General features: G+C 39.8%; 1 non-coding gene across 1 annotated transcript; it reads right to left on the reverse strand.

Annotated features, from left to right (window-relative positions):
- Nucleotides 1-8024: 8024 nt before the first annotated feature.
- Nucleotides 8025-8096, reverse strand: trnad-guc (transfer RNA aspartic acid (anticodon GUC)). The gene has a single exon. It is a non-coding gene; the product is annotated as a tRNA-Asp (tRNA).
- Between the last annotated feature and the right edge of the window lie 652 nt (nt 8097-8748).

Raw genomic sequence — 8748 nt, forward strand, 5'->3', positions numbered from 1 at the left:
GGAAAAGGAACCAGAAGGAATATTCGGTAAGCAGCAATTAGACAAGGCCATCGATAAATATTCAACAATATGCAAATTCTTCAGAGAGTCAGTAGTACGGAATAATGCTGGGGGAGGGGGGTGATTTTGCAGAGCAAGACTGGGGAGAATAGCAAGGCACTATGCACATAAATTAAAAACAAGAAGGACATCACAGGTAAGGTAGGAAAGTAGTACATCTCAGGGGCAGAGAACAGAACGTATGCCTGGTTCCAGAGGTTTTGGGCAAAGCACCAGATGGTTAGTTAATGTCAATATTCCTCAAACTGAAAGTGACGCCGTAAAGAAAGTTCAGGAGGATACACGAATTTTCCGCGGCATGTTTAGAGCAAGCTGCTGGGAGCGTTGGGACTCTCCCCAGACTGGATGAGATATATCAGAGATTACTGAGTGAATGAGGCAGGATGGCAGATTTCTGTGGCCTCCATGGAGATCTTTGTGGATTCTTTTTAATTGCACAGGTGACTCTCTCTTTAGCCTGCGGCTTAATATAGGGGGTGATAACCTCAGGCCCGGACAAACTGAAGAAATCTCCTTTGGGTGGATGCTGCGCGGTGTATCCCCTCTTACAATTCAGTACGGAAATAACAAACAATACACAATATGCGATTAAACGATTAGGCTTTATGGTTGTTACTTTGAGTATATGGTTAGTAAAAAAAAACGAAAAAAGGAAAAGGACCTAATCTTATGAAACAGTCTTTTGCACAAAGTTGGAGCTCACCGAAAAGCCGATCGTCCTCCATCAACCTCCTTCGATCGTCGCTGCCTTTCGGGCCTCGCTCCAAGTCCAACTCCTTCGGTGGTCTACCAAATCTCTCCATTGGCGTCTTCTCTCTTTATCTCTTGTTACGTATTCAGGCAACAATAAATATATGAGTTCGGCAAGGGTTTCTTATAACAAACAACACGTTTATTAAACACCGAAAACAAACCCCCCAAAAGTAAACAAACACTACTGTAACCGGAAACAGCTGCTGAGCGGCAGCCCAAACAGTTCTTAAAGTGATATTGCAAAAACAGTTCTTAAAAGTGGCATTGCCAAAAACAGTTCTTTAAAGTGGTATTGCCAAAAGTTCGATATGATCACGGTCCATTTTAAAAAGGAGAGACTTTATAGGACGATTTAGGTTCTCTTTCACGTCGCTTGCTTCGATCCCCGACGTCGAACTTCCCACGAAGAATTTACGAAACAGAACGGCTTAAAGGTACTGACCTTTCCTTCTCCACTATCTTCAATCCTTTCTAGTTATACCTAGGGATTAACACGAAGATAGTCAACGAAATCCTTCCAAATAAGGATCAAACAAAGGTCGGCCCCGTTTCACCGTAGAAAGCGATTCTCCTCGATCTTTAACTCCGAACTTCCAATCTTCAGTCTCCACTAATTTCTCGAACTAGCGGAATCATAAAGAACCTGCTGGCAATGACCTCTTAAACTTTTGGCATTAAATAAAGACTTCATCCTTCAACTAAACTGCGCATTACTCAAAACACGCAGTGGCATGAAGTCAACCTGGCAAATCCAGCCACGAACTGCCCCTCCTCACAAGGTCGGGTCTACCTTTTATAACCTGTAAAAAAAACCGTCACATGATCTCTACTGGCGGGAAAATGACGTCACCACCATCACAAGACCATCACCTCAAGTCCAGTACAGCTTCAACCCCAGTCACTTGAAAAGGGATCCACTGTCATGTGTCACGAGTACGTAACACCTCCCTCCATAAAAACATTTTTGGTCTGACAAGAACAAAAATTGTTAACGATTGCTTACAAGAAAACAAAGGTATAAATTTTATAACATATGCAATACACAACACCATCATATAACAGCTTATAACTCACAATACAGTAGGAGTGTTACAATTAAAAAAAACACTCCAAAAAATTACAGTGAACATTCAATATCGAGATAGACAATCAGCAACCACATTATCTTTATCTTTAATATGAGTTATCACAATATTGTGCTTTTGTAACATCAAGCTCCAATTTAATAATCTTCTGTTTTTGTTTTTCATCTTACTCAGGAAAACTAACGGATTATGATCAGTGTAAACAATAAGTGGCTTTTGTGTTGTACTTACATATACCTCAAAATATTCCAGAGCTAAAACAAGAGATAACAATTCTTTCTCTATTGTCGAATAGTTTATTTGATGTTATTAAATTTCTTAGAAAAGTATGCTACTGGATGATCAACCTCATCACCCTCATTCCTTTGCATTAATACTGATCCTGCAGCCTCATCACTAGCATCCACAGCCAATAAAAAAGGTTTTCCAAAGTCAGGTGCCTTAAGCACAGGTTGTTGACATATCATTGATTTCAATTTTTCAAATGCTTCTTGACAAGGCACCGTCCATACAAACTTCTCATTCTTCCGCCGAAGGTTAGTTAATGGAAGGGCAACATTAGCAAAATTCTTACAAAATTTCCGATAATATCCTACCATTCCCAAAAACCTTCTGAGAGTCTTTTTTCCCCATTGGAGTGGGAATCTCTAAAATTGCCTGAACTTTTGCCTGAACAGGAGCTACTTTACCTTGACCCACAACATAACCAAGGTAAGTCACAGTGGCATGTCCAAATTTACTCTTAGCTAAATTAATAGTTAAGTTAGCTTTTGAAATCCTTTCAAACAATTTTTCCATCACAATAATGTGTGCATCCCAAGTATCATTTCCTGTCACTAAATCATCAATATAAGCATCAGTATCTTTCAATCCCTGAATCACAAAGTTAATCATCCTCTGGAAAGTACCTGGGGCATTCTTCATCCCAAATGGAAGAACATTATACTGATATAACCCAGATGGAGTTACAAATGCCGACATCTCTCTACCTCTGTCCGTTAATGGAACACACCAATACCCCTTCAATAAATCAATCTTTGTAAGGAACTTTGCTTTTCCAACTTTATCTACACAATCATCTACTCTAGGAATTGGATATGCATCTGTTTTCATTACAACATTCACCTTCCTATAATCCGTAGAAAACCTAATACTACCATCTGGTTTTTGCACCATTACACATGGCGAACTCCAATTCGAGTTAGAATGTCTAATGATATTATTCTGTAACATATATTCATTTTTCTCTCAGCAAGTTCACATTTTTCCATGTCCATCCTATATGGATGTTATTTAATAGGTTTGGCATCCCCAACATCTACATCATGTGAAGCTATAGTAATCCTTCTCGGAACATCTGGAAACAACTCCCTATATTTAAAAATCAACTCCTTCATCTGTTGTCTCTGCTCTAACTGTAAATGTGCTAATTTTTCATCAATATTTTCCAGAATGGTTGAATTTGGTAACCTAACAGAAACAATGTTTGACTTAGAATGAAAGTCAGATGTATCATCTATCATGTTCCTAGTTAAATCAAACTCACTCTCACTAACCACAACAGTCACAGTATCAGATTGTTTCTCAAAATATGGTTTCAACAAATTTATATGGCAAAGTTGTGTTGACCTTCTACGATCTGGAGTTTTTACCACGTAATACACATCATTGATTTTAGACACAATTTCATGAGGACCATGAAATCTAGCTTGTAAAGGATTTGTCTGCACTTGGAAAATACCCGACACCTTATCTCCAGGCTTAAACATCCTCATCCTAGCTTCTTTATCATACCATGTCTTCATTTTCTCCTGAGCCAACTTTAAATTATCCTTAGCTAAGCTACAAGCTTTATGTAAACTGTCCTTAAATTTCAAAACATAGTCCAACAAATTAGTGTGTACTTCCTTATTAATCCACTGTTCTTTCAATAAAGCTAAAGGTCCTCTAACTCTATGCCCAAACAGAAGTTCAAATGGACTAAAACCTAAAGAATCCTGTACCGATTCCCTTACTGCAAATAAAAGTAAGTCTATACCCTCATCCCAGTCACTTTCATTTTCCACACAAAATGTCCTAATCATATTCTTGAGGGTAGAATGAAACCTTTCCAAGGCACCCTGCTATTCTGGATGGTATGCAGACGAAGTGATTTGCTTAGCTCCCAATTTATAAACTATCTGTTGAAACAATCCAGACATAAAATTACTGTCTTGATGAGTTAGTATCTCCTTAGGTAATCCAAAATACGTAAAAAAAAATATAAGGGCCTTTGTCACAGTTTTAGCTTTTATATTCCTAAGTGGTACAGCCTCTGGAAACCTAGAAGAAGTACACATGATAGTCAACAAATACTGATAACCAGTTTTTGTCTTTGGTAATGGACCAACACAATCAACAATACCTTTAGAAAATGGTTCACCAAACGCTGGGATAGGTTGTAATGGAGCTACTGGTGTAACCTGATTTGGTTTACCCACAATTTGACAAGTATGGCACGTTTTACAAAACATCGCCACATCTTTTCTTAGACCAGGCCAGTAAAAATGTTTTAAAATCTTGTCCACAGTTTTCCTTGCCCCTTGATGTCCACCTAAAGGCACACTATGAACTAAAGTCAAAATCTCATTTCGATAAACTTTCGGAACAACTACCTGGTAAACAACATTCCAATCCTCACTTGCAGGAATTGTAGGCGATCTCCACTTCCTCATCAACACTCCTTTTCCCAAGTAATATCCTACTGGCACCTTATCAATTTCACTATCCAGTAAAGCCGGCTCTCTTAATTTTATAATCTCAGAGTCTCTATGCTGCTTTGCTATCATCTCCTTCCGAGACAAAGATAAATCTTTATAGTCAGACTTACTCCCAGAATCTTATTCAAACAACGAAGATAAGAAAGTCTCTGACACATTCTCAAAACTCGAATCCTGAGTTCAACAGTCCTGAATAACAACCTCATTCTGCGCATCAATCTTTTTAGCCATAGCTCTGTTCACAACACAGGAAAAATCTGTGTTAAAATTCAACTCTGGTTCCTCTGACTCCATTGTCAGGAAAAACTTGGCCACCTGCCAAGTCATTACCTAACAATAAAGAAATACCCTTCACAAGTAAGCTATGCTGTAATCCTACTTTAACAAATCCTGTAACTAACCCTGATTTTAAATTTACTTTATGTAAATGTACAGGCATAAAATCACTTCCAACACCTCTTATGTAATTTCCCTCACCGGTATCAGACTCTTCATTGGCACCAGAGTAGATCCTTCCTTCAAGAATACAAATCCTTCAGTTATAAAATGATCATATCCCTTTCTAACTTGGTCAGACTCTAGCAAAGCCTCATTGGTTTTTATCAAACCCTGTAACTTTACAGGTGCCTCTGTATGTTGCACACAAGCATCTGGAACTGCTTCCTTCTCTTCTTTTTCAATTTGAAACAGTTAGCTATTAGATGGCCAGGCTTCTTACAATAGTTACAAATAAGACCAATCTGTCTTTCCTTCACAGGCTTTCCTTTCTCATCAACTTTCTCATTAACCTCTGATTTAATTTCTGATTTACCTGGAGTCTCCATGTTATTTTTCCTCTTAAAATTTCTGCCCTGAGGAAATTTGTTCTTATGGATCAAAACATACTCATCAGCTAATCTAGCACAGTCCTGCAATTTATCAGTATCCTTCTCATTTAAGTAGGTCCTTACTTCAACAGGAATGCTTCTTTTAAATTCCTCCATTAAAATCAGCTCTCAATGTATCATAGTCCCCATTTACATTTTTAGAAGAAACCCATCTCTCAAAACACATAGCTTTATGATAGGCAAATTCCACACAAGTTTTTCCCACAGACTTTTTCAAACTTCTGAATCTTTCCCTATATGCTTCTGGGACTAACTCATATGCGTTTAAGATATGCCTCTTTACAATATCATAATCAAGTGCTTGCGCAGCTGTTAAAGCTGTGTAAACTTGTTGTGCTTTGCCTTTAATTACACTCTGTAACAACACTGACCATTTATCTTTCGGCCACTCTGACATCCGAGTAATAGTTTCAAAATGTTGAAAATACCTTTCCACTTCTGTTTCACTAAATGGAGGGACCAATTTAACTTCTTGACTAGCAACAAACGTTTTTGTAGGACCAGAAGACTGATTCGCAGACTTTAATTCCTCTATTGCATATGCAAATTCTCTCTTCTTTTGATCCATCTCCTATTTACACCTCTCCAAACCAGCTTTACTTTGTTCCAATTTCATTTGTTCGATTTGCAACTGCATCTCCAGATTACTTATATGAAATGACTCTAAAATATATTCATCAAAACACCCGGGACCACATAGTGTGACGCGATTTTTCTCTGTATCACAGCCTTAGAAATAGTCTGCAAAATACCTTTATGTTGCAATCTGCTAGCTATCTCAAACACCTCAGTTTTTTTTTCGCCTTCGCCAACACCTCCGCAGCTGGCGAAGCCAGAAACTCATCAATATTCATTGCTGCCGAATACCACAACAAGCCAAACAAAAGAACCGAGTAATCCCCGTTTCCAAAACACCGATTCAAAAGTTAGCAAGCATTTAAACACAAATGATTCAATCCAGACGCAGCCCCCATACTTAATGTTACGTATTCAGGCAACAATAAATATATGAGTTCGGCAAGGGTTTCTTATAACAAACAACACGTTTATTAAACACCGAAAACAACCCCCCCCCCCAAAAGTAAACAAACACTACCGTAACCGGAAACAGCTGCTGAGCGGCAGCCCAAACAGTTCTTAAAGTGATATTGCAAAAACAGTTCTTAAAAGTGGCATTGCCAAAAACAGTTCTTTAAAGTGGTATTGCCAAAAGTTCGATATGCTCACGGTTCATTTTAAAAAGGAGAGACTTTATAGGACGATTTAGGTTCTCTTTCACGTCGCTTGCTTCGATCCCCGACGTCGAACTTCCCACGAAGCATTTACGAAACTCAACGGCTTAAAGGCACTGACCTTTCCTTCTCCACTACCTTCAATTCTTTCTAGTTAAACCGAGGGATTGATATATGAATGATGAAGGAGACTGAGTAACGTAACTGGATTTTAGTGTTCCTGTTCCGGGGACCTAGCAGACGGGCTCGTGAGAGCATCAGTATAGCCCTCATGTTGCAGTAACTGGATAACAGGGCTTGATATTCAAGTCTGAAAATCAATGAAATTTCTAACAACATGCAAGCAAGCTGCAAAATCGCCTCTCAAAACTGAACAGCATTGAACGTTCTGTTGGCTGAGAGCGGAAGCAGTTGTCCCATCAGTGGCCTGGAATGATCCACAAACATGCTTGATATATCTGAGAACATCAGCAACGGTAGCCATTTTAGAACCCCTGCTAGGAAGTTTGTGCAACTCCAGTTGCTGATAGTGAACTTGTTTTAATTTCTGGGCTGACAGCACTCTGCGGAGTGATGACCCAAAGCACGGCTGCCTGCATTATTGATCAACAACTCCTCTCTTCAGGATAGTCGATGACAGGATCACGGAGCAGACCTGAATTCTCCAGGCAATACAACTGCAGCCACAATCCATGTTGCCCGTTGCAGAACGGAAGGGAAGTGGGGAAAGCTACACCAAGTCAAGTTAACCCAGTGCCTCAACTAGGAGTGTTCACAGACAGTGTGCACTCAACCTCGACAAGTTCTTTGTAAAGTTTCATTTCCCTTTGCACAGCAGGGGCCTGGAGTCAATATGCCTAACAAAATATGATGAGGATGCAAATGAAGAGTTATAGGGTGACAGTTAATGTTGGTCAATTCCTTTGCTAACGTGGTGAGACCATGAGGGAGTTGATAGCTGACAACAAAAGCCACGGTTTAGTGTGGTCGGAGTGATGGACTTTGTCGTTGAGTGTAACAACAAACGGTGCGGGATACAGACTCTCCCAGGGAGATTCGTAGTATCATTCTCAACGCAAAGATTTTTTTTTCTTTTTGTAAGACTCTAGCATTCTGCACTCAGAGTAACAAGAGATATTCCACCTTCCCATGGTCCGTGAACTGATCACTTCAATGCCAAATTACTTGTTCAATTTTATTTGCCTTTTTTAGACAATATTCTTCTTGGAGGAGCTGTAAAATCAGCGTCTCCCCGTCGGGGAATTGAACCCCGGTCTCCCGCGTGACAGGCGGGGATACTAACCACTATACTAACGAGGAATCGCTGTTGGTTCATCCTGATAAAAACATGAACGAGCACAAGAGAGTGAACAGAATTACCTTGATGTTTGTTCACTGGAATATCTCAGTCAGTTTCTTCGTGTCCTTCCCACAGAAGTGTCTCAGTTTCCTCCAGCTTTTCAGTCACCGATTGTTTTCAAGGTTTAGCGAAAGGAACTCTCATTCGAACCTAACGCCGTGTTCTTCAACAGATCATTTATATATTCTGGTTTTATAATGCGACAGGCAAGAGGCGATGTGGATCTCTTCGAATTTTTAAGGGGTCATTCTCAGTTCAGTCAGATTCCGAGCGAATTACTGGTAGTTTTGTATCTCCGATTTGTCGGAAGATGGAGAACTTAACTAGGCATAGCAGGAATTGCACCAGGGTGGGGAATCAGGGTGACCAGCTGGATTCAGACAGCAGCTCGAGCTACAGTCATGCACCACTGGAGATGGTTCAGGACCCAAGCCTCCTTCAGAAAGATGGAACAATGGTGATATAATGGTGAACAGAGCTGTTTTCCAGACAATTACGCCGGTGTGATATCCGACGATCGAAGTTAGCAGAGTTTTCATCCATCATCGAAACTATCAGAAGTAAACAATTCATAGAACCCGATCAGTGCAGACTTCTATCGGCCGAGTGATC

The sequence above is a fragment of the Hypanus sabinus genome, chromosome 31 (assembly GCF_030144855.1).
Source record: "Hypanus sabinus isolate sHypSab1 chromosome 31, sHypSab1.hap1, whole genome shotgun sequence".
NCBI lineage: Eukaryota > Metazoa > Chordata > Chondrichthyes > Myliobatiformes > Dasyatidae > Hypanus > Hypanus sabinus.